The sequence below is a fragment of the Schistocerca piceifrons genome, chromosome 5 (assembly GCF_021461385.2).
Source record: "Schistocerca piceifrons isolate TAMUIC-IGC-003096 chromosome 5, iqSchPice1.1, whole genome shotgun sequence".
Lineage (NCBI taxonomy): Eukaryota > Metazoa > Arthropoda > Insecta > Orthoptera > Acrididae > Schistocerca > Schistocerca piceifrons.
The window spans coordinates 229715884-229743009 of NC_060142.1; the positions used below are offsets into that span (position 1 = coordinate 229715884).

General features: G+C 42.4%; 1 protein-coding gene across 2 annotated transcripts in view; it reads left to right on the top strand.

The window, feature by feature from the left end:
- Positions 1 to 27126, top strand: part of LOC124798448 (high affinity cAMP-specific and IBMX-insensitive 3',5'-cyclic phosphodiesterase 8A) — a 1735971-nt gene that overhangs the window by 516785 nt on the left and 1192060 nt on the right. The window lies entirely within an intron of this gene.

A 27126-nucleotide genomic window follows, 5' to 3' on the forward strand; every position in this document is an offset into this window, starting at 1 on the left:
AAAACCACCTAACAATTACTTCAAAATAATTATCTTGACACTTATAACAAATCCAAAATGAATGAGTGTATTTACAACTGGCACAATTAATGATAAGTTTCCTGGCTAGCCCCATTTGATACTTCACTGTCTTCATGTAAACTAACTGGTCCTCCAAATATTTTACAACACACACATTCACCTAACACCCTTGTTAGGAAGTGTAAATCTATCAGAATATAACCTAACCTACCATTTACATCACTTTCGTTTTGATAAAACTGTGTATCACAACGTTTTATTTTAATCTCCGAAGCACTAATGGGTGTTCCTCTAGATACTGACGAGTTGGCCTGTATTTCACTGCCTGTAACTTCATACACCACATGTTGAACACAGTGTTTCTCTTTATTCAAAATTCTATTACCATGAAACTCACGTCTCTTAAAAACACTTCGTTTTGGCGTCATACTTCACATTTTGAGAAATTTACCGATCTATTCGTCACTTTTCCACAGAAAAAAGGTTATCACTTTGACATACAACGAGTGTTTATACTATGAAACGATACGACACTGTTTTTGACAGCGCTACCAATACGACCATGTAATTTAACCTTTATAACACAGCAATCCATAGCCTTCTATATAAAAAATTACTGATTTTATTAGATCTTGAAAAAAGTTTTAACATTTTCAACTGGTATAGATTATACTTTAAAAAATAAAATAAAGTACTTCCCATGTGAGTTTATAAGTGTTATATACATCATTTTATTCGGAAAATTGCAAATTTAATAATGAGATGAAAATCCGAGAATTCACTAGTGTAAAAAAAACCTGGAACGAAGAAACTATGATAAAATAGAAACAAAATATGCTTAAAGGCTTACACCATAAATATGCCTGGTGTCAAGGAGAACAATAATGAACAACAATGTTTAAAATATGCTCAAAGACAAAAAAATTCAGACAGTAAGATACTCTTTAAAATAAACAAAAGAAAGCATGTAAGGTTGTTACTTTAATTTGCTATGAAAGCGGTGGTGATTGACAATAAAAGCGGGTTAAAAGCTGTGAGCTGTCTGGGGAAGTTAACCTTGCATTATTGAGCAACTGTTTCACCAGGTATCCAATCTAGCTTACCAAATTCCCAACCAGACTAACATTAATTATAATCTTTTAATAGTCATACGACAACCGGTGATATATATGTATACGAAAGAGAATTTAAAGAACAAGAAATAAATCAGTTTATATTTGGAAATTTATTTTAACATTGATCATTGAAATTTCAGGATATTAAACTTGATTCCTAACTAAACTGGTGCCTTATTTAGGATTGTGAAAATGTGAGATTCTAATCTTACGGAACACATCAAATATGGAGCCAAGATTGGGAGACTGCATACAACACTGCATTCATAAAACAACACACAAAGAACGTTGAAACATATGCAACAGAAAATTAACCACTACCAACCGATTCAATTTTCACCCAAAGAAGTTACTTTCGTAGCACAATCCTGTCCGTCATGTAATTACCACACACTGGTATACTAAATTCATATTAACTCTTTGTGAAATCTTCGCAAAAAGAATAGCTGCGGGCTACTTTGATGATTACACTACATGCTTCACGTGGTCAACTTGGTTTACACAAAGAGTGTAACTCCACAATAATTTTAATAATTAAAATAAATTAGATCGAAAAGCAATTTACAAAAGAAAAACCTCGAACTGGTTACTATCGTCTTACTATTAACCTGATGGATCAAACAAATTGTATAAGCACATGGTACTGGTTTCACAAAGTACACCCCACGTGGGTTGAACATAAAGAAAAGTTGCTATATTGAAAATTATTGTCAAGACGAGACGTTATAATCTCACGCACATTCGCATTTAAGATTGATGAACTTAGTTAGAGTTACTGATCAACACGTGGTTCCACTTTACTCACAAAGTAGTGACAAAGCAACTACCGGAATATATTCTTAACTTCACACGAGAATTACACTGCGCTGCAATTTAAGATAATATTAGATATTTTAGAGCTAAACCTGAAATAAAGGTGATTAAATTTTCAGTTAGGCTGAACTTAAGAAATCCATTGTCCTACGGACTTAGCAGACACGCGCTTAGCCGGAGATCTTACCACTTCAGACGCTCGCCACGCACAGACTGCCCTGGTCCCTTCCTGAGGGGTGGCTCACAAATACAAACGGAAGTGGCCAGAGGGGCAGCTTCCTATACCAACATGACAGGTGACGGACAGGACCATACTAAGGATAGAAACCTCTTTGCTTTTAGAAAGCGTAGCTACCTGTTCCGACGTTGGTCCTACTGTTCTCTAGCAGACAGGCTTGTCTGCTACCCTCAAGCATGAAACTAGAAATACATTTGCTCATTCATCCTCTCACACAGAAGGGAAGGGGGATGACAGTATCTTATCATGTACAGTATATAAAAGAAAGCTGATGCAGGTTCCGTATGAGACTGTGTGACATGAATTACATATAAACTGTGTTTCAAAGTGTAGTAGTGTGACAGATCGTTCTTGTTTATGTGTAAAAGTAACACGCTCCACTACTCAATCTCCTCCCAGATAGTCAGAAACGCCACAGTAAATTTAGAAGAGGAATTTATGCCGTAAATGGCAACATATTTCAGAAATTAACATGAAAGGAATCCAACAGAGACCTTTCAAGCAGAACTATGCTTTAAATGCACTACAATCTGTATTACTAAGCGACTGTCCTGGAACCCAGAACCCTATGTCAATTGGAGGTTGCCTATCTACATTTTATTTTCAGTGTATGGTGTAATTATGGACAGAATTTAAAAATTTAAGATGCTGTCATAATCTATTCACTAGAAGGTACAACCTTATGTTAAAAGTTTAACACCTAAGACAAGTACACACATTAAAAAAGTTTTGCATCAACCTGGTTCCCAGAACTCCTGAAGATAGACGTTGACTGTGGATACTGTATCACAGACACAGTCCCTTTGACTGTTCAGAGATGTCACTAAACCCGTCCAAAGATATAAACAACCATGCATGAGCAGCGCCTATTAGACGGAGGGGGTCCGACAACCGATCAGTTCCAGTCATTCCACCAGAAAGGAGGTACACGGCTCGTGTTGTCTGCTGTTCAATCATGACTAGACGGTAAATACCGCGGTTCGATCGCGTCCGCATTGTTACTTTGTGCCAGGAAGGCCTCTCAACAAGGGAAGTGTCCAGGCGTCTCGGAGTCACCCAAAGCGATGTTAACTTTTTATACCTGGGATTCACAGTCATGTAGAACTTTATAAAAGACATCATATTTAAGCCAATGACTGTAACACTTTCTTTATTTCACGATTGCAATTTCGGCCTTAGGCCATTATCAAGTGCAGCTGAAAAATACAGAATGTTTATAAATTATTTAACAAAATCGTTGTGTATCTTGATATTTGGCCGATTATACATAATGAAAAATGTAAGCGTAAGCATGTTACTTACATTTTTGTGGCTTTAAGCCATGTCAACTTAAAATGAGCTGACACATTTATATGTGGCGTTCCACACAGAGAAAAACAATATCTGCAATCCGTTTAAGCGCCAAAACGGCTACCAGTAGCATGTAAACAGTAATCTGCCGCTGCAGTGTAGTGCATAGGTGACTAGTGATGGGCTAACGAACATGAGTGTCTACAGGCTATGTTGTTCTATGACATATGGGCATGTGTGCTCGCAATACGTAAAAGTGTCACGAATGTATTTAATTGTAATGACAGCGACATATAAATGTGTCAGCTCGTTTCACGTTGACATGGCTTAAAGCCACAGATATGCAAGTAACACGCTTACGCTTACATTTTTCATTCTGTATAATCGGCCGAATATCAAGATACACAACGATTTTGTTAAATAATTTATAAACATTCTGTAATTTTCAGCTGCACTTGATAATGACCTAAGGTCCAAATTGCAACCGTGAAATAAAGAAACTGTTACAGTCACTGGCGTAAATATGTCTTTTACAAAACGATGTTGTTCGGACATGGATGAACTGTCAATGACACGCCTTGCTCAGGCCGCTCAAGGGATACTACTGAAGTAGATGACCGCTACCTACGGATTATGGCTCGGAGGAACCCTGACAACAACGCCACCTTGTTGAATAATGCTTTTCGTGCAGCTAGAGAACGTCGTGTTACGACTCTAACTGTGCGGAGTAGACTGCATGATGCGCAGCTTAACTCCCGACGTCCATAGCGAGGTCCATCTTTGCAATCACAACGCCATGCAGCGTGGTACAGATAAGCCCAGCAACATGCCGAATGAACCGCTCAGGATTGGCATCACGTTCCCTTCACCGATGAGTGTCGCATATGCCTTCAACCAGACAATCGTCGAGACGTGTTTGGAGGCAACCCGGTCAGGCTGAAAGCCTTAAACACATTGTCCAGCGAGTGCAGCAACGTGGAGGTTCCCTGATGTTTTGGGGTGGCATTATGTGGGGCCGATGTACGCCGCTGGTAGTCATGGAAGGCGCCGTAACGGCTGTACTATGCGTGAATGCCATCTTCCGACCGACAGTGCAACCACTTCGGCAGCATATTGGCAAGGCATTCGTTTTCGTTGACGACAGTTCGCTGCCCCATCGTGCACTTATTGTAAATGATTTCCTTCAGAATACCGACATGGCTCGACTAGAGTAGCCAGCATGTTCTCCAGACATGAACCCTATCGAATATGCTTGGGATTGATTGAAAAGTGCCTTTTATGGACGACGTGTCTCACCAAGCCGTTGAGGAGTGGGACAATTTGGACCTTGATGAACTTGTGGATAGTATGCCACGGCGAATACAGGCATGCATCAACGCAAGAGGTACCGGTGTGTACAGCAATCTGGACCACCACCTCTGAAGATCTCGCTGTATGGTGGTACAACAAGCAATGTGTTGTTTTCATGAGCAATAAAAAAGGCGGAAGTGATATTTATGTTGATCTCTATTCCGATTTGCTGTACAGGTTCCGTAACTCTCGGAACCGAGGTGATGCAAAACTATTTTTGATGTGTGTATAATGGTTAGGAACTATGTACTGTATGACTGATAGCGCGCAAATACGCGATCTTTATTCATCCAGTATTTGTGAATGAGAGCGACTTTCAACAAACTTCACACGTAATTTAAAAGATTTATGGAACTTACGACACTCCCTCCCCCCTCAAAAAAAAAAAGATGAATGGAAAAAGGTTAATAAATTAGATTTTCGGCATCCGTGGAGTAAAACTTCGGCATCAGATATGAAGTTTTAATTCATCACTTCTCTATGATCAAATCTATTTGCAACACAGTTTGCAAACATTATCCACATACGCCTCAGAGCTTACGTGTAAGATTATGCCATTTTACGACAGATACTTCAGGAGATGTGACGTCAGAAATTTGAGATGTGTGATAAACTTGCTTTGCTTAAAATGAGGCGCAAACTACCTAGAGTATGTTCATCCAGGGTTTCATAATGAGGGCAATTAGTGACTTTAAGCATAATTTCAAACCTTTTCTGAACTTTTTATCGCGTACATGCTTAAGGTCAAATATTTAACACATTAACTCGTTTTAAAAGTAATCAGACGATTGAAGCTGTTGGAGATCAACTGTGTAACGACTCGGGGGTTAGTGGTCAGTAAATTAAGGTACATAAACATTCCCTTTAAGCACAGACGAAGGGTACTGTCGGTCAATTATATGTAACATCAAAAAAGCGGAGGATTATTTCAAGTACAGGGCACACACAGTACAACGCCCAGGCAATGCCTGTGCACTCCAACAACAAGGCTGTGCAGGCACCAGGAACCAAACCGACCGTCACGCTTCCACCGGCACAACTCCTAAGCCGCCAGCAGCCAAGAGTCTTCCAGTTGCTGCTGCCCAGGCGAGCAGCTCGTTTTGCTGTTTCCGGCAGGACGACAGGGCCGCTACCCCGTCGATACCGGAGGCGCTGGCTGCGGCCGCCTTTGATGTCTCCTGCACTCTCTCGCCAGCAGCGAGAAAACTAACTGCAGAATCGGCGCCTCCTCATGGGCGGGCTGGTAGCTCTACAGTGTCGTGACAGCGCGGTCCATTTTATTAAGTAACTAGCTGACTACCTAGCGTTGCCTGGCTGTGGAATTCTTCCAGTCTTCTATTCCTTCGTAGCCGGCCATGTGGCCGAGCGGTTCTAGGCGCTTGAGTCCGGAACAAAGCTGATGCTACGGTCGCAGATGCGAATCCTGCCTCCGACATGGATGTGTGTGATGTCCTTAGTTAGATTTAAATAGTCCTGACTGAGTCTAGGGGACTGATGACCTCAGATGTTAAGTCCCACAGTGCTTGGAGCAATTTGAACCAATTTCTATTCCTTCGTCTTCTATTTCCCCTTCTCTCTGTCCATCTCCTCATCCCTCTCTATCCATCTCCTCCTCTCTTCTCTATGTCCATTTCCAAATCTTCCTTTCCTCTGTCCGTTTCATCCTCTCACCTTCTCTATCAATCTACTCTTCCCTTTTTTCCCATTTCTCTCACACTCTCATTGTCCATGCCCTCTTGCCACCTGCCTGTGTCCATTTCCTCCTTCTCACCCTTTGTCCTTCTTCTCCTCCTCCACCCTTCTCTGTCCACGTAATTATCCCCACTCCAAGAGGAAGCTGCTGGTTCTTACTCCGACAGTATTTCTTTCCAGATAGTAAGTAATATCTTTAACAAGTTTGAAATCCATCCGGCAGATTAGGTGTAGCTTCTTACCCTTGAGTTTGGACACATACACACATTTCGCTTGTTGCGTACGATTTCATACTCAACGAAAAGGAGAATTGGGTTATATAGTAGTGCGGAAAGTGTCGTCGTAGGAAAGGAGAAGAAATCTTTAGCGAACAAGATAACACAGCAAACAAAAGATTTCTTCCATTAAAAAAAGACTCCTTATAAATAATGAAGCAAGAGACAGAGTCCAGCTATCATAATTTCCACAAGCAAAAGTCTCTCTACACTAGAGCACGAAAGATAAAGGCGGAGCCGCGACCAGGCGGCGAGCCATAGTGAAATGGCTCCGAACGTGAATGGCCTGAGCAACTGCCGCCGGCCATCCTGGATTGGGTGGCAGAGGGCACTCGAGGTACTGAACCGCTTGACGCGTGGCTCAGTGAGAGTAAAAATGACCGTGCGGCATTATTGGCCGGGAGGCCCCGTCCGCTGAAGTTCGGCCGCCGGGTGGAAGTCTTGTTACAGGTGACGCCACATTGGGCTAATTGCGCGTCGGTGATGATAAGGTAAACACAACACCCAGTCCACGGGCGGAGAAAACCTCCAACCCTGCCGGGAAGTGAACCCTGGCCTGTTGCAAACTAGTCCGGCACGTTACCACTCAACTAAGCAGGCAGACTCATAATCTCTGCAAGAGGTGAACGAAGAAGGTAGTATAAGTGTTCCACGGTTTTCTTTACACACATTTCTGACTAAGAATTTCTTCCACCCCTTTCCCTACCCCCCCCCCCCCCAACCGTCACCGCTATTTCTTGTGCTCTCCATCTCCACAGTGGATCTGATTTCATAGCATTTCCTAGATATTAAAATATGTGACAAATCCTGTTATGTATTCATTGAACGATTGTAGAGAGGTGTTGGTCGAATTTTCCGACAGCAAATGAGAATGTTTCGGAACATATCATTATATACGATTTCTCTGGATTAATTGAGTTCATTTAGCAATTATGCGTTATATAGTACACTAAGTTTAGTTATTCGTTCAGCATTTCCTTACAATCACTTCGTGACGAAGGCTTCCGAAACAAGACAGCATCATCAGCGAACAGTATGAAACTGCTGCAGACTTCCCGCGATAAATCTTTTATTGTGAATGTTAGCGAACCTATTCCAGTGTTGGGGTACAGTTGATGTTAATTCATCGCTGTTAAACATTCACTGTCCAGTATAACGTAGTGAGTTATACTAGTCAGCCATTCAAAGACATAACGATACCTCAACCGGAGACTGGACTCATTTTTCGTGGATGTTCTGCTGGCCAAAAGGACGACCACAGTAATGATACTGTTAATACGCCTCCGTTGCTCTATACGGCAGTGACAGAACGTTTTATGGAATTATAAATCACCATACATGATGACTTGAGTTACATGTGGTGACGGCTAAAATCAGTGAAAATTATCGATTAATTTTGATCAACTGCAGGATGAACATAGATGTTTATGAAAACATATTGGACGAAATGAACGTCTCCTTACTGCAGCTTGTTTTTCTTTTTTATGTTTCAGCTTGACAGTACTCTGTAACATAGAAACGGTGATCGCATCGTGACTCGAAGAAAGTCAGGAGCACTTCCTGGACTGGTCTGCTCAAAGCACAAGCAAGATGATCTAAATCGTATTTTGCTGTTTGATAAGTTCATCTCAAAACTTATGGTATTCAATAATTGGCAACCAATGCTGTAAAATCGCAATAAAGTCATGGCATGTTCAGTTGACTCTTTTATTAGAACATGTTAAGCGTTTCAGGATTACACCCACCTTCAGACATCTGTTACAAAAACGTGCAAAACATAAGTGAACAGCACACTCAACACGTCTCAACGTTACAGAAAATGAGATCGGGTCATATGAGTTACATACCACAAACTTCAACTCCTTCCTAACCAACCAGGCGTACAACCTTGACAACTCAAAGAAAGTGTCCAATAACATACGACTATAACTGCGACGGAAGCAGTCTTGAAGCAGAGCGTATACTGCCGCTAAACAAGTCAACTAGCACCGAAGCGCACTCGGTAGGGGATGCTGCATGGTATGTGCTCCATGCGTTCACATGTAATTTAATAATAATATGCTCTGCATATAACATCTAACAAGGTGTAATTTCGACTAGCAGTCTGAATGGTAGTTCCGTATACGTTAATACTAAAGGATTTTTTTTTAATTTTAAAAACTCCAAAATTTTTACATTGTCATACTATACCTATAGCCTTGTAGTGGTACTAAGGACAACTCAAACCATATGTCAATATAAAATAAATAATGGGGGAAGGGGGAGGGATTTCCTTCATAAATAAACCTTTCAACCTCCCAAACCTCTAAAAGAATACCACCAAATTAATCAAATTATTCAATCTAACATGGCTCGGCAAGAATATAAAGCAACATCCGATTTATGTATATTACACAAGAATTCCACAGATGATGTAGAAGCATGGTCGCTCGTCCGTAGCTCGTGGTCGTGCGGTAGCGTTCTCGCTTCCCACGCCCGGGTTCCCGGGTTCGTTAAATGTTTGCACGCTATTTGTCACCGTAAGCTCGGAGGATTATGTAACCAGACAAACTGGCACGAAACACGACATATAGGCGTGTGTTACGTGGACAAAATTTAGGACTGTACCTTTCCACTGGTCGAATATTTTACGCAGTATATCTCTAGAAAGGAATGTAGGCACTACAGGTTACGGTGATTATTCCAACGTTATTTATCTTATGTTTTTATTTTTACTTATATCGATTTTTGTTTCTTCAGGGGGATCCTGACTGAATATTCTGTCGTGCATAGTCCTAGATACATGGGAATAATGCCATAAAATATCTTCTAAATTCACTGAAAGTATTGCATTAGATTCAATTTGTTGATTAACCGATAACAGCAATCGTGCATTTGGTTTTTGTCGGTTGAAGGTGGAGAAGGATAGCAAACTACGGATATGTGTTTAGTTTCCACGTTCAGGCCGTCCTCTGTGGCGTCTATTGACACTAGAAATAAATGGCCCCACTGTTATCATACGCTGCGAAAACATTTTGAAAATACTATCCTGATATAATCGTTCATTACATTTCTTATCCTAATGCTTCAGCCATTTGCAAACGGTTTCAGTAGAAAGCAGCTATGTATAGACTTCGGTGTTTACTTTTGTTAGACTATTACAGCCACCAGCCACATATGGTTCCGAGCGGTTCTAGGCGCTTCAGTCTGGAACCGCGCGACCGCTACGGTCGCAGGGTCGAATCCTACCTCGGGCATGGATGTGTGTGATGTCCTAAGGTTAGTTAGGTTTAAGTAGTTCTAAGTTCTAGGGGACTGATGACCTCAGATGTTAAGTCCCATAGTGCTCAGAGCCATTTGAACCATTTTGAACCTCATATGGTTCCGTGTAAATTCGATTTATCTTCCCATAACAACGTAGAACGCAATTGTAAGTATTGACCCTCATAAGTAGGGATAACTCCTCTGATTGCCGAACGGCATGTGCACATAATGGCATCATATTATGAGTGCTGTCTATAAAAGACAAACCAACGAAGCGTTGCTTTAATGTCTGTTGTGGCCATCCCCACAACGTCAGCGAGACAGTGTATCCGCTTGCGTTTATCTATGCTTATTTCTGCTGTGCCGCGTACGACCTCGTAGTAAACTGGGCATTATACTGTAAACTACCCTAATTCGTTATCCTTGTTAATGTGTAAGGGAAACTTTTTTTCACGAAATCTGTTGTTGCCTACCAAACTGAGTATGGCGGGCCGTTGCAGGACTCTCGATTCTTTTCAACCGAATCCTATCGAGCGGTAAAGAGCCCAATGGAGTTCCCATGAGGGAATGTTTGGAAGAAAATTGTTGACACTTGCCTGACAAATCACACGAAGACTTTCAGCATCATCAAGAGATGGGAACTATTTTTATTTGTTTGTGGGATATTGCTGATCAAGACAAAAATAAAATAAAGCAACCTTTGTGCTCGTACACGTCTGTTTTGGTTGACATGAAAACTTGGTGACTATCGTTGAAGCCGGCCACTGTGACCGAGCGGTTCTAGTCGCTTAAGTCCGGAACTGCGCTGCCGCTACATTCGCAGATTAGAATCCTGCCTCGGGCATGGATGTGTGTGATGTCCTTAGGTTTGTTAGATTTAAGTAGTTCTAAGTCTAGGGGCTGATGACCTCAGATGTTGTCCAATATTGCTCACAGCCATTTGAACCATTTAACTATCGTTGCCTTACTTCGGCGCGCCGGACGATTTACTGGCTAACAGTACCTGAGATGAATGAAGAATTTAGGTCTTCGGTCTTCTTCCGTCAAGCATCACATGTAACGAACATTAGATAAAGGTAGTAATTTCACGTTTCACCACGGTGTCAAGTAGCGAAATAAATTCAAATACCAACAATACTTCACACAGAAAGAATTAATGCAAAAACGATACAAGAAACGAAATGACTTGTACAGGCGAAGTCCAACTTACAGTTATTTAGGCGCGTTAATGTCTGGTGTCATTGAATTTTCTATAACCTCGCAGTTCTCGAACTAAGCATTTCGTATATTTATGTCCACGTCGCTCTACATCCCAGGCTACGAGTTCAGAATGAATATCTCAGCTTGCACATAAGCTACTTAATATTGCACTGTTTCCTCTGTATTTTAGATATTTTCCTGCAGGTTTACTTTATCATTTGCATACTCTATACCATCTAAGAAACAGCTCTTAAGTTGTGTCCACTTTTCCCGAATGCGCGTCAGCTTATAACATACTCCCTTTGATTAATTGCAATTTAATGGAGTTTGTTTATTAAATATCTCAGTTTATAAATTTCTTCTTTATCAGCACAGCTTTGCTACAATTGTTTCCACGTAAAAAATATTTTATATCCCATTATAGAAAAAAGGAAAAAAATGTAAAGAAGAATATATACACTGGTGATAAGTGCTGCAAAGAGAAAACCGTATTTTGATGATGCTCAAGAGCGCCACACAAGTTTTCTTCTCACGCAGCACAAGCACAGTGCTGAGTGTGTGTGTGTGTGTGAGTGTGTGTGTGTGTGTGTGTGTGTGTGTGTGTGTGTGGGTGGGTGTGTGGGTGTACTTTATGAGAAAACTCCATATGGATTATTAGTGTCTTGGTAACTTTAACGGCATTATCAGGTTTATGAGCGCTTCCCATGGACGAGCGAGGAGGAGCGCTTACGACTTTCCGGGCTGACGATAAGCGAACAGAACTCGACTCGTCCTGTGCACACCGGCCGAGCTGCAAGTCAAACAGCTCACGGAGCCATGGGTAAACAAAGAACGATCGGATCCCTGAGCAGGCACGAGGGACTAACAGAACCACTCACTGCCATGTCAGACGTACAGACGTGTCACGGAATCCACCACTGTCAAGTACATTATGTTTTAAATGTATGCAAACCATTTAAAATTTTCATGTACACTGCTGCAGGTGGGCGAGAGGTTCTAGGCGCTACAGTCTGGAACCGCGCGACCGCTACGGTCGCAGGTTCGAATCCTGCCTCGGTAATGTGTGTGTGTGATGTCCTTAGGTTAGTTAGGTTTAAGTAGTTCTAAGTTCTAGGAGACTGATGACCTCAGAAGTTAACTCCCATAGTGCTCAGAGCCATTTGAACCATGTACACCGCTGTTTGTGACAGTTGCAGCGAGCAGAACGAATGGACTGAATCACTCCAAAATCGGAAGACGTCCAGAATAGCGGAAAAATAATAAGAGATTGCACAGAGATTGTTATATCCTAGCCAGTAATGCCACCCGAGCCCGCTGCCAAAAGGTTGGCAGCATCAAAGTCCGGACGCCGTCCGCATAAGCAGCGCCAGCGAGACAGGAAATCGCCGCAAGTCTGTGCGCGCCACCGCTGGCTTCTGGTTTCTTAAGCGCTGGAGTCGCGAGCGCTAGGACAGTTCTGTATTCGCCGCTCAGTTGTATACTCGCCACCGAATTGTGTACTTGCTAGTCAGTTGTGTGTTCATCGCAGCAGTGTTGTTGTTTGTCGTCAGCCGACGCTGACCTAGCCGCTCCGACTCGAACTAGACAGATTTTGTAGACACGGAGTTCACTACTGTGTTTCTGTATCTTCGTTAATAAAGATAAGTACCGACTTTTATTTAATCAGAGTGTTTGGGTTTTCATCTTTCTGTTCACTGTTCCAGCGGACCGGTCAGCCCGCTATTAAAAGTGTGGCGGTGACTTCGTAAGACGTTTCTACAGCGAATTGCTTGTTGCTACGAACGCTGCCACAAAAGAGATGGTTTGCCCGTAGGCCCAGCGGTTCTCTATTTTGTGTGACTGGACGGGTCGGCGTTAAGCCGTTCTCACACGGGACGAAGTAGCTGTCGCTAACGTGGAGCTGTACGAGTTTTGTGACGTCACTTCTTGCTACTTCACGTTGAGGAGCCATTTCGTCACATGGAACACAAAAAGAATTCTACGGTATTTCTGTAACGTGCCACGTAAAACAGAAGCAAGAACGCTCTCTAGGTGACAAACAGAACTTGCGAGAGGCCGTTTTCTATTTGAGGTTTCCAGCTGAAGCCCATATTTGGCAGGTTTTATGGTGTAACTTACACTCTACGTATATATCATGCTGTTTCTGTCGAAAAGGCTTCGTTAGTGTAACGATTTGTTGCGATAAAATGACGGGAAACGTCATATTGATAGTTAACGAATTATCGTATTTAGTTACTTTTGTGTATAAACCCGCGTGTTACGAAAGTACGCAGCTTAAAGGCAACGGTACATTGAAGATTCGTCAAAAATGCACCTTTCTTGCTAGAATTTGTTTTAATTCAATGTCAAATAAAAACATAGCGCCGATTTAGTCCTTCAGAAGATCGTAACATGAAATACGAAGTGAGCTCTCGAGGCAGTAAAGCGTAACATAGTTTGTAGGGGTGCTGTGTTACGAAACTGTTTATAGCAAGTTCGGATCTCGCTGTATCCTTTTTTTTTTCTTTTTTCACCTTCGCGTTTTCTGAAAGTTATTGGACTGTCATATTAAATTAACAGAAATGTTCTACGTTATGTAAAAATTAGTGCGCTCTTTCTCGGGAGCCCGTACTGACTGGACATGGATCTTTCCGTTTGCCTCAAACTTGTTCATGGATATTGGAGTTTTATTTAAGTATACTACAGACAAAACAAAGAGCTGGCTCTGAGCACTACGGGACTTAACATCTGTGGTCATCAGTCCCCTAGAACTTAGAACTACTTAAACCTAACTAACCTAAGGACATCACACACATCCATGCCCGAGGCAGGATTCGAACCGGCGACCGTAGCAGTCCCGCGGTTCCGGACTGAGCGCCTAGAACCGCTAGACCACCGCGGCCGGCAAAACAAAGAGCAAAACACCTTTAGTATAAGAATAGACTCTAATAATTATATTACCTAAATATCATATTAAGTTATTGTTGGGCCAAATTGTATCGCTGTGTAACAACTTGTTTACAACTTTATATTTTTGAGTAGAGTGGTCCAATGAAGGCCATAAAATAAAATAAAAAATAAATAAATACATACAGACAAAACAGCATGTGTAGCATATGGACAACAGAACAAATGGGCGTAGGAATTTTGCACCTTTCCGTTTTCAAAAACACACCGTACGGTTTGCGAGCCAGACACAACCATCAGAGGCCGCTGGAGAGCGCTACAGTGGAAAATCACGTTAACCAGCACGTCCCACATGACGCGGCAGTTGTCTCTCGTGGGAATGTATTTCCGGTTCGCGTCCTCGGCAAAGTTAACTGCCTCTCCCCCTGTGAAGACGGCTTTGCGCCACGCTCAGTTGGTGCCGAGCGGTCAAACGAAGTGTTTACGAGAAAGCAAACGTCGGTATCCCTCTTCGGCGTCAAAGGGCGAAGTATGAGAGTTCACCGAGGCAGGATGATTCGTTTCCGGGAAGCGAAATGGTCGTTCCGTGACAAAGCGGCTCTTACAGGGAGCACAACCACGACAGTGATGCGTGTGTGGCACCAGTTGATAGACGCGGTTCGTACACAGCGGTAGAGAGTGCTGGACCATACAGTGCGATGAGAGCTGCCTTGACCGCATGGCCCTAACCGACGCAACAACTAGTCCACACTGTTGGCTCGATGATGGAGCGCTGCAACAGGTATGGTCACGCCTACATCGTGAGTTCGACGCCGTCTGCTGAGAGCTGGACAGGTGGCTCGCATGTCAACTACGTTTACTTCCATTGACCAGATACTATCAACTCCTCAGACTTGATAGTTGCGCTCTACCAAAACTACGGACCGGTACTATTGGTACAGTACACGAATGACGTAGGAAATGGAAGGCTTACCGGTAGCATTGGTAGGGAAAGAAATATAAATGAAAGTGAGAGAGATAAATGAAATTCGACTACTTACCGTTGCTTTTTCTTTGTTTCGCACATAATTAGAAACGCACATCATTCAGTGTCAGTCCATTGTGTTTTTTATGTCCTTAAAAATATAAATTGCTTTTTATAAGTAATGAAAGTTAGCTGATAATGTATCCTCTGAACTTTTACGTAACCAAAGCAATTACTTCTGGTGCAATTACACTTTACGTGAACAAACATAAAAAATATACTTTTGATTGTTATTTTTTGTAGTCAAGGACAAGACTTTCCTGTTATTACTGATAAGTGCGAAATCTGTTTATGAATAACAGAAACATGTTTTACGTAATCTCGACGAAGTATTGAAGCGATGTTGGATAAGTTTTTCATGTGCGGTTTCTTTAATTTTATCTTTCTTTTTTAAGAAGTTAAGTTTTCCTTGTGCTATACGACAAATCATTTTTTTTAAATTTTTACTACAATGTCCGCCTGCTTCACGCTACAAATCAATACTTTTCAAATAATCCAGAATTAAACACTGACAATTTCATTTCAATTTTTCTATAAACGCTGTTTATTTTTAGGTAATAGACAGGAGGATAACTATGTAGAAGAAAGATCTTCCGTAAGTTACGCGACCCTTCCTTTATATATCTTGGGTATTAATAAACCACTTCAGCCGTACTTAGCCCTATATTTTTAGATCACTACCGGTTTCGTAGCCACGTTTTCAGGTGAACATTTGTATAGCAATAAATACAAAAGGCATAACAACCCTGAGACGTTCAGTGATATGATAAATTTTCTGAAATTCTAAACTTTTGAAAAGATTTAAAACACTGTAAAAAGTTTTACATGAGAATATTAAAATATTTGTACTCACAACTAAAACAAGACAGCTGAAGAGCTCGGAACCTTGTACTCAACATTCGTTGTCTTCCAGAATAAAACACCGCTAAAAGGCACTATGTCATGGAATAATACAGCCCCAATCCAATATGGTCGATGGGTCCTAAACAAATTATACCATAGTGATCAATTAGTAAGGCGATAATAAATTAAAACCTATTAAGACCTAATTTGCGGATAGCATGAAAAACCAAGAAGTGGTTGCCATAAAATGGAGGAATGTTCCACCTAGAAACCCGTCAAGTAAATCGCTACTGACGGAAAAGTAGAACCTGAAAACTGCACTTACCGCATCTCTGGTCTATACGCAATCGCGAGCAGGGAACGCGGACGCTTGCTTTGTGATACTGATGGCAAGAAAGCAAACAGCACGGCAAGAAAGCAAACAGCTTGCCTATAGACGGATCGCGCATGCGCTGATAATGCACAGTATCAGCTGAATGATCGATGGTCTTTTGAGAGACATGCCAATGGTGACTGGGAACAAGGAATGTTGGTATAAAAAGTACAATTTTTTTTAAAACAATTTGTAGAATACCTAGTTTCGTTAATAACCGAGATGATCACTCATAGCTGTGGCTGCCCTACCTACAAGGTTGCCTTGATATATCCTCACTCAGTTTCTAAACAGTTCACCACTGCTAGTTTTTAGGGGAACCTGGTAAGAGATTGATCGCAGACGGAAACAAATCGATCGAAATTAGGTAACATCCGATAGATATACGACGCTCTAACGTACTGGTAACGCGGTTACTACCTTCACTCATCAAAGCTACTAGGAAAACTGACTTACGAAAGTCTGTTGTAACCTACAGTAGATTGTCAACTATACTCGTACGGCAATGGGAGCATGAAAGCCGTCACTGGTGTTCAGAGTGGAATACTTGAGTGTTTTCGCACAAGTCCGCTTCTCTTTGCCCTACAGTGATGGTCGCATATATTTTAGACCTGTGGCTCACAACCTTTATTAGACCATTTCCCCTGAGTGCAATCAGACATTAGCTAGTATCCCCGACTCCCCCCACCCCCGCCCCCGATGACGTCTGTTGCCCCTCCCCTTCCCCCACATTGTCACCAACTTTAGTACCTAAGTAAACTGTAGAAGACTTTTCTTGGAGAAATTTTACTTTTAAAATTATGAAAGATGAATTATGTTTGCTTTGTGTGTGTGTGTGTGTGTGTGTGTGTGTATGTGTATGTGTTCGTGTTCGAATGAATGACGTAGGAATTCGTAGTGCATCGCAGGTGCTACCCACAACTCCTTCTCAGATAAGAAAGCTAACTATTGACAGTGAGGATAGATTGTTTTGTATGTTAACCGGGGACCTAGAAACGACGAAGAGGCTCCGTCCCCGCCGCAGCCGCAGTAGTCCACAATCACACGACGACTACGGCAGTCCACTTCACCTCTCCGCCGCCCCACACCGAACCCAGGGTTATTGTGCGGTTCGGCCCCCGGTGGACCTCCAAGGGAACGTCTCACGCCAGACGAGTGTAATCCCTATGTTTGCGTGGTAGAGTAATGGTGGTGTACGCATACGTGGAGAACTTGTTTGCGCAGCAATCGCCGACATAGTGCAACTGAGGCGGAATAAGAGGAACGAGCCCTCATTCACCGAGGCAGATGGAAAACCACCTAAAAACCATCCACAGACTGGCCGGTTCACCGGACCTCGACACAAATCCGGCGGGCGGATTCGTGCCGGGGACCAGGCGCTCCTTCTCGCCCGGAAAGCCGTGCGTTAGACCGCACGGCCAACCGAGCGGGCGTGAGGATAGACACTTGTTACAAAACATACTTGCGCTGCATTACTCTTCTCTACTGCGGCATTTGCTTTACCTGCTGACTGCAACCCCACTCAAAATCAACCAAGTTAAAGTGTTTGCACTATTCTTACTGATCGTAAATCATTTGACTGGTGCTTTCCTTACTTCTGAAATAGCAGAATTAGGAAGACTTCAGACTGTCAGTGCTTTGTGTCTGACCACAGCCACTAATAATATTAATAATAATAAATAATAATACTGTGTACAGCTACAGTAGCCATAATGTAGTTATTGCTGGCTCGCGCTGTCAATTAATTTATTTATCTGTTTCGACGCGAGTTATGAAGCAGTTCTGGGACTACTGCCGGTACTATCTACATCTTAGGGAATACATCAGAGAAAAAACACAGTTCTTCAAGCGATATTCTCGTACCAGCACAGTGGTAACACGTAGAAAGTTTGTCTGCTCCTGCTGTCAGCCTGTAATGAAACTATTAATAAATTATATAAAGCTAACGTTTATGGAAAAGGTGAGATCTAAATTTTATTAGAAAGCCATCTGCTTTTTGTTATGCACGTTGCATCAGACAAAGCAGAAAGCTAATCACACGTATTGTGGAGTTATACGTACGTCTACACACGTTAAGTTATTACTTATTTTTATTATTCGCAAATATTAATCTGTGCACAGTGTTAAATATGGTAGAAACTAAGGTAAAAGTGGCACAAATCCAATTACACTCCCTAAGGTCAATTATCCTCTGAATTACTCGCGGAGTCGCGATATAGCATACGGTATGGCGGATGACTTGCAACTGAAATGCTCGGCGGACAATTGAACTACGTAGAGCTAAGCGGTCATTCATCCTAAAGCCGATGAGACAAGAAGTTATATGGTTCCTTCTTGTAACTCAAATACTCCCAAAAATTGCTACTAAAATGAAATTTTGGTTGTGTGGCGATAGCTTAGTATCAGTTCCCTCTGTTATTATGCAGAAAACCTGATTTACACTTTAGTGACAATTAATGAATGAGACTGTGAGTTATGGCTCATTGGCCCTACGGTAATCCCTCCATCTTGTACCATCTTGTATTGTAGTAATCAGTTTACAAAACTGTTCAGTTGGTGCAACTTCCCACGAAAGGTGCACTTGTAGATCATCTAGTTTTCATACTTTACCCCACCTTATGACGTTGTACTCAGCTGTTGCATTTTCGGTCAACCGAGATATGAAACGTCAGAATAAAACTTATAGCTCCAAGAGCCATAAATATTACAAGTTTCACATGTGATATTTCAGCAGGACAATGCCCGGACACATGTGCCGCGAAATTGGCAAGCCTCCCTCGAGGAACGACGGACACCATCGCTCCCTGTCGCGCTCCACATATCGAACTTTTCAGTGATATGTTTGGTCGGCTGCTTGTTCGTCCTGGTCTTCCTGCAACCAATGTCGATGCTTTGGGAACGCGCCTAAAACACGCATGGCAGTGTGTTCCCCAGTAGCAGAACTTAGCCCTCTTTTATTCTATGCCACAACAACTAGAGGCTCTCATTGCAGTTTCACGCCATTTTAAATTCTCACTGTCAAAGAGCACGGTTGCGTGCTAATTAAATGTCCCTAATTAGCGAAATGAATTAGTAACGACATCTTCCCTCCGTGTTGTTTCGATTTTCGTAAACACAGAAACTTCGAACAACATGTTGACAGCTACAGATCACATCTGTAGTAAGCCGCTCATACACAGCCGCTGAGTCTGATTGCATCTGTGACAGCGAAAGGTTACAACTCGTGTTCGGAAACCAGCCGCGGACTAATACCCTCCGATAAATACCCTGCCCTGCAATACTTAAGGACAAGCTAGATCAATGTCCCGTGGCCGGCTCGCGTTGATGCCTTTTTTTTTTTCTTTTTAGCATTTTCTCACCCTCGAGTGGCACCTTATTGCTCTCTCAATTACTACCTGAACAAGTTGCTTACTTGCCTCTGTGCGTGGCAGCAGCAGCGTTTATCGATACTAGTATTGCTGTACCATCTTTGGTGTGACCGCTATATTTTCCATGTGGTGGTGTGTGTGAGTGGTCGGTCGGTTGCAACAGAGCGGCGAGGAAGTCTCCACGGCTTGTAGTCAGACTGGGACCACTGGTGGCGTACACGAGCAATCAGAGTTGTGAGGCACTTGCTGCGTGAGCTGCAAAGTTCGTCGCCCACCGAACTTCGATACTGGAGTTGAGTAATCAGTTAACCTGTTACGAAACCTCAACTGCTGTGCAATCTCTTTGTTTATTGCCAGTTGTTGCTTCCTGGGCCATTCCTACAAGCAGCAATGTGTGATGTGCTGGGGTCGGCAAATCTTGCAGCCGTCTTCCTGTATGGTGTTTAACTATTGGAATGATTGTAACTTATTAGTGAAGTGCACCAGCGATATCTTCTATCTTGTGGCCGTTAACGTTCTGGTTACTTTCCCTGGTCGTTAGCGTAGTTTTCCAGCAGTGTGTTTTCCTCTCTATGTTGATGCTGTCCGGCACAGCGTGTAATTCGACAGCTTGATGTTGTTCTCCCCTTTTTTTTCTTTCAGTGGTTATTGTGCCTTGAGTGTGTCTGGATGCCAATTATCAAGACGTAGTGCGATCTTCGTCCTTGCTGATATTTTCGGTTGTCGTACTGTTGGTTGGGTGGAAGGGAATTGGTTGAGTTGTTGGTTGGTTCTTCAGCCATCCCTATGTCGTGCTGCCACCTGATTATTTAGTGTTATGCTTGGCTGCCTGTCTCACCTAACCTGTTGTTAGAGTTTCCTCCCCAGGCCGACCCTTAGAACACTTCTGAGCATCACTGTTCTGTTGATTGGGATTGTGATTTTCTTTGTATCAAGAACTGTGCGAGGCCTTCAGCCGTGTATTAATTTAGTTTGTTTTAATGTTCAGTATGTGGCCTTCAGCTGAACCTGATGTGAAATATTTTAAGATACGGCCTTCAGCGGTCTGAAATAAAAAAATCATCATTTTAAAATTTTCTCTGTGTTTTAATTCATTATCCAGGTTTTAAGCGTTGAGTTGTTCTATGTTCAGTATATGGCCTTCAGCCGGAATTTATGTGGGTGTTTTAAGATAAGGCCTTCAGCTGTCAAAGAAAAAATCATTTGATATTTTAAAACTTTCCTCTCTATCTTAATTTGTTATCCAGGCCTTAAACCTTGAGTTGTTCTATGTTCAGTATATGGTCTTCAGCCGAACCTTATGTAAAGTATTTTAAGATTAGACCATCAGCCTACTTAAATTAAAATTTGAAAGGTATTTGTCTAAAATCTTTTAAAATTTCCTTACTGGAGTTCTTGTTACCCAGGCTTGAAGCCCTCAATTCTTCTATTTTGTAACTAAGGCCTTCAGCCGTGTGTATTCCTCAACGCAATTTTAATAATTTGTGTTCTGGCCTTAGCCATATTGTTTCTGAATTCTTAAGGGCATATGTGATTAAGTGTTTTTAGTAAATAAAGTTTGTGCAACATCAACAAAGTTTGTGCAACTGATTTGTGCCCCTTTCCACAACCTCATCCACTGTGTTCTGTGAAACCAGATTTCAAACAACTCGTCGGAAATGAATGAAAGTGCGGGAGCATGGATGAGCGCGTCAGTGACTGAGTGAGGCCCTCCAGTGGTGGCGGCCTAAATACTTGCTGTCAGTGAGGGCGTTGGCGGCTTGTTACTTGTGAATGTGTCTCTGGCCTCCCTCGTGATAGGTGTGCTTGATCCTGTGGCTGCTATCAATCTTCGCATTTCATCTTCGCCGACCGGTGTGCTGGCGACAGCTTACGCGAGCACATCAGTGTAATTATGTTCTTTGAATAAAAGTGCAATTTTTGTCCACATCATTTAGTATCACTTCACGTTACCTTCTGTAGTAGTTGTTTGTATGTGTCGTCCAAGTTTCATCAAATTCTATTATTTGGCTGTTGCACGTCATCCCCAAGTTACTTTTGTCCTTTGTATGCCAGTGCAGTAGTACGAGTAGTGTCGTTTTTTGTGTCCAATTACATGACCTACTACTGTCTGTCGTGTATTACATCATTCTATTTTTATATTCCGGCAACTGAAGAATTACTTGAACAACTGGTTATACTGACTGATGTAAATAGAAAGTGTTATACCATAGAACACCAGTCCAATATTTATCAAACTCGTTGGAGATGTTCATGACATAAATTTCCATTCCACTCGAAACTGATCCCCTTTATCAGATTCTGCACAATTGCTGGCCCCCACGGACACAAATACACTCTTATAGCTATTGTTGTCTGCCGTGATAGCTGAGTGAGTAGTCAACGTGACGGATTGCCGTCCTACGGGCCCGGGTTTCGATTCCCGGTTGGGTCGGAGATTTTATCCGCTTAGAGACTGGGTGTTGTGTTGTCTTCATCAACACTTCATCCCCATCCGGTGCGCAGGTCGCACAATGTGGCGTCGAATGTAAGTGAGTAGTCAGCGTGACGGATTGCCGTCCTACGGGCCCGGGTTTCGATTCCCGGTTGGGTCGGAGATTTTATCCGCTTAGAGACTGGGTGTTGTGTTGTCTTCATCAACACTTCATCCCCATCCGGTGCGCAGGTCGCACAATGTGGCGTCGAATGTAATAAGACCTGCACCAAGGCGGCCGAACCTCCCCCAGAAGGGGCCTGTCGGCCAATGATGCCAAACGCTCATTTCCATTTCTATAGCTACTGTTGCACGGAAACAAACAGCCCTGAATGTTATGTTGAGAAATTTATTACCATACCTGAAGCACTTGCTGTTCGGTTCATGAATATTGCAGGCTGGAGGCTGGTGTGAAAGTGTAAGCCCTTCTATTGCATGCCAGGCGTGGTGTGTGGGTGAGAAGTCAGAGGATGAGGCACACCAGTCAAGAATCCGTAGACTACTCCGTTTGTGGTGTGAACTGCCGTTGGGGGGTCTTCCACTATCGTGATGTACTCTGGTTACGTACATCTGACAACCGTGTTTATCATTCTTGCTACACTCTGGTGGACATTAAGTTCCATTTCAACAGTTGCGCAATCAGACCTGTTGCCATATCCCACATCACAGTTTCAGGAGTTGGAATGGTACGGATCTTCAGAACTGCAGCTACGTTTCACCAGACATCTATGGAAGCGTTGGCGTCATCGGATCTCTTCAAATGTAATGTGAACTCACCGGACAATACCACTCAATGTCCCAGTTGAATCTGACACTACAACGTGAACGTCCATGTTGTCTGCGATGTAGTGTGAGCGGTAAACGATGAATGGAACTCGAGATCTGAAACCAAGTTCCAGTAATCTGTTCCAGAAAGTAGGTTGCAAGGCACTAACTGTAACTTCTGCCCGAGATTCAGCTGTTGTCATCGACCAATTGGTCAAAGCCAGCCGGGCTACCCTACAATCTTGTCCGGACGGAGTCCTTCTGGAAGGACCTATGCCTGCTCTCCTTGCTCTGTGATCCTGAGTTCGTGTCGTCACCACTCGTTCTGCACTCATTGCAATGCAGCTGTCTTGCGATCTGTCGGCATGATGCTCTCATATCCCCCATGCCGAGGACTCGCATTTTCTCAAAGTCTGAAAAATGGCGATAAGTATTGCTCCTGCACGTTCTCTAGGCAAGTTGTGTTTCGATCTCCTCCTGAGAAGTTCCAATAATGTTAAACACAGCCAATACCCACCATGTATTTACACCATTTCATCTGAAGCAGGGGCTTTCTTCACTACTGGAAATTTTGAAAATGTGGTAACTGAATGATACTATCAATTCAACTCGAACATCAGCGTTAGTAGAAAACTGTTTTATTTTTACAAGTCCGTTTTAATTACACAGATTTCTTACATTTTATTAGCGTTTTCGGCATACTGCCATCCTCAGATCTGTTACAAAGATAAATATTGTGTCAGCAAAAATGGTTCAAATGGCTCTGAGCACTATGGGACTTAACTTCTGAGGTCATCAGTCCCCTAGAACTTAGAACTACTTAAACCTAACTAATATAAGGGCATCACACACATCCATGCCCGAGGCAGGATTCGAACCTGCGACCGTAGCGGTCGCGCGGTTCCAGACTGTAGCGCCTAGAACCGCTCGGCCACTCCGGCCGGCTATTGTGTAAGCGACAGGTTCAATAAGTTAACGCTAAATCTAACAAGGCTTAGTAGCTAAGGCAAAGGATATAAAGAATGTGATGTAATGATACTTTATAACAAACTAAAATCAAAAATATGTGACAGGAAGGACTCAATAGAACCAGAGGGCAAGACGTTTGTTGCTATGACGTACAATGGTGCGTTATCCGACAGAATTGCATAGACCTCCGGAAAAACGAAAATAAAAATATGGTTTCAAACGAAAACTACAATTGGTTGTAAGCTACGGCACAAAGTTGACAACGACAGTAATAAATATATGGCGTCTGGTGTATATAAGATCAGCTGCCACGACTGTGACAGTTTTTATATCGGCCACACAGAAAAGGATTTCCAGACTCGTTTTAGAAAACATGCGTATAATCAAAACAAGAGCGCTTTCGGTACACATTTAGACAGAGAAAGACATTTAGTAGTAAGCATAGACAATAATATGAAATTGTTGCATAGAGCGCCAAAGGGACAGTTACTGAACCTACTGGAAGAAATGGAGATTTATGTGCACAGAAAACGACAACCGGAATTACTGCTGAATGAACAGAGTGAGTTCAGTCTAAATGCTTAGTTTGATATATTCGGAGACCTACTAGTGTGAGTAGCGTAGAGCATTCCAGCGGACTGAAGTGCGCCCTCCGCCGACGACGAGGAGACTGGGCCTTCTTCCCTAAGCTCCACCACAGGAAAACAAGCATACCACGACATGTCGCCATTGAAATCATACGCTGCATATAATATCGACTATAGATATCTTTGACCTCTAACGTATAGTTACTGTTTTATTAACTGTACTACCATTGCGTTTATCGTAACTGATCTGTCAGGCTGGATGATTTTTTAGATATTTTTATACTAGATTAATCAGGTTGTATGTTTTACCTAGTCAGGCTAGTGGCTGTATTATATTGGTATTTGTACTTTTTATGGCACTTTAAGTATGAATCGAATGAGTTACGTTTTATTGTCAGACGCTCGTTTTGCTGTGGGAAGTAATTAAAAAAACATTTAACTGTGCATGCCGCAATTTAATCATCACATTGGCGACACTGGTTTAATATGCGCTCTATCTAAAGTGCCCTCTGCTGGCTTTAGTCTCTTGTATAAATCTGATTGGATTGTCTGGGGGAAGAGACCAAGCAGCGAGGTCATCGGTCTCATCGGATTAGGGAAGGATGGGGAAGGAATTCGGACGTGCCCTTCCAAAGGAACCATCCCGGCATTTGCCTGCAACGATTTAGGTAAATCACGGAAAACCTAAATCAGGATGAGCGGACGCGGGATTGAACCGTCGTCCTACCGAATGCGAGTCCAGTGTGCTAACCACTGCGCCACCTCGCTCGGTATAAATCTGAGTATTACCAGCACGTACCATGTACTCACATGTTTAACTTGACGATAACTTACATCAAAATATTTCTATTGTATGTATGACTGCTATACGTGTTTATAAGCATTTTACAATTTTATTTTTTATGTATCACTAAGACTTGTTAAATTTAGCGTTAACTTATTGAACATGTCGCTTACACAATATTTATCTTTGTAACAGATCTGAGGATGGCAGTATGCCGAAACCGGTAATAAAGTGTAAGAAATCTGTGTGATCAAGACGGACTTGTAAAAATAAAGTGCCAAATATTGTTGCGGGCTCATTTACAGACATTGTCTTCAATTAATAAGAGGACTGTTTCATTGCTATGGTTCCTTAGTGGTGACTGACGTTCGCGCTTGCAAATAAATACTTGTTTGCTAGACTAGCGCTGTAACAAAGATGTGGCAGCACAAAAAGACATAACAAATGACATTGAGTAAGAGTACATTACAAACCGGTAGTCAATTTTGGTACAGTTTAATGTATTATACTTGTTGTCCAAAATCTAAGTTTGCTGTCTCTTGGTAGTCTATGATGTTGGACGTGTCACTGATATTAACGTTTGCAGACTCTCCGTTATTGCTCATAGTTTTCTTTAAATAGTGACTGCTGTGTCCGCAAGTATTGTGTAGGCGTCTGCGGCGTGTCATGTTTTGGTAGTTGCCACTATAAGGCGGAAGCGAAGTAGTCCACGGTTGACCGTGTTCCCATTGGCTGTTCACACTATGGGTGGACGTACACGACGCGCTAGAGGAAGTGCGGCGGAAGCATGAAGAGGTCCGTGTTTGTGAACGCCACGTGGAGGCTGCTGCACGAAGCTGAGAGACGCCAGACGATAGGCAATGCCTGTGTGATGGCAGCCCCTCATGGTATTTGTTTTGTACCTCTTGCCTTGTCCACATCAGAAAATGAACTCATTTAAGGATGAAATAATAATCAACAAAGCAAAGTGAATAAGAGTTTGAATTTGGTGCCAGTCTGTCAAAGTGTAACACTATATTTCCGTCCAGCATTTGTTTACAGTTAACAAGAGAATCAACTAAGATTACATAGCGTACAAAAATATTGAGAAAACATGTCACTTTTTTCGTGTTTGCAATGTCGTCCAGATGCGAACTGCAAGAACAACTCACAAATATCGTGGAATTTCTGTTCATGGGACATGATTCCCCATTGCTGCACTGTTGAAGCTATGACCAACTTTTTATAAAGCGCCTTCATCCATGGAAAAACGTGAAGTTCGTAAATGACGTTCGACAAAGATATCACTATTGCAGGAACTTCATGACAGCATAGCGAATAGGCAGGTATGAAAAGATCCCACCTGCTAACATATGGAAACTTCCGTTGTATATTGTTTCAAGTTTCGCATGTAATCCTCCTTAGATGATCTGCCATCGATTATATGTCAAGTGAAAGATGCTTCAGTCTCGAAGTTGTTTTCACTTTTAATGCCTGAAGTCTCATGTGGCAAAGTTATTCGCTGAATTTTTCAGAGCTTCCAAAGAAAACATTTTACTGCCTTAATTTTGCCACAAAGAGAAACCAGCTAGTGCTCGGTTTCCTTTAGTGGGTCTCGTACTGTACAGAACAAGGAAGCGTCAAGGCGCGGCTTCCTCCTAAGTGCAGGCGCTCTTCGTTTGGAGAGAAGGTCGTGAGTGACGCTGTGACGTGACGCTGTGACGTGACGCTGTGACGTCCGAGCACGCTGAGTACGGCAGCAGGCGTCTCCTTATAAACGGCCGGCTACCTTATACGCATCTCTTACACAACCAATATTTAGTTCGCGATCAGCTGCT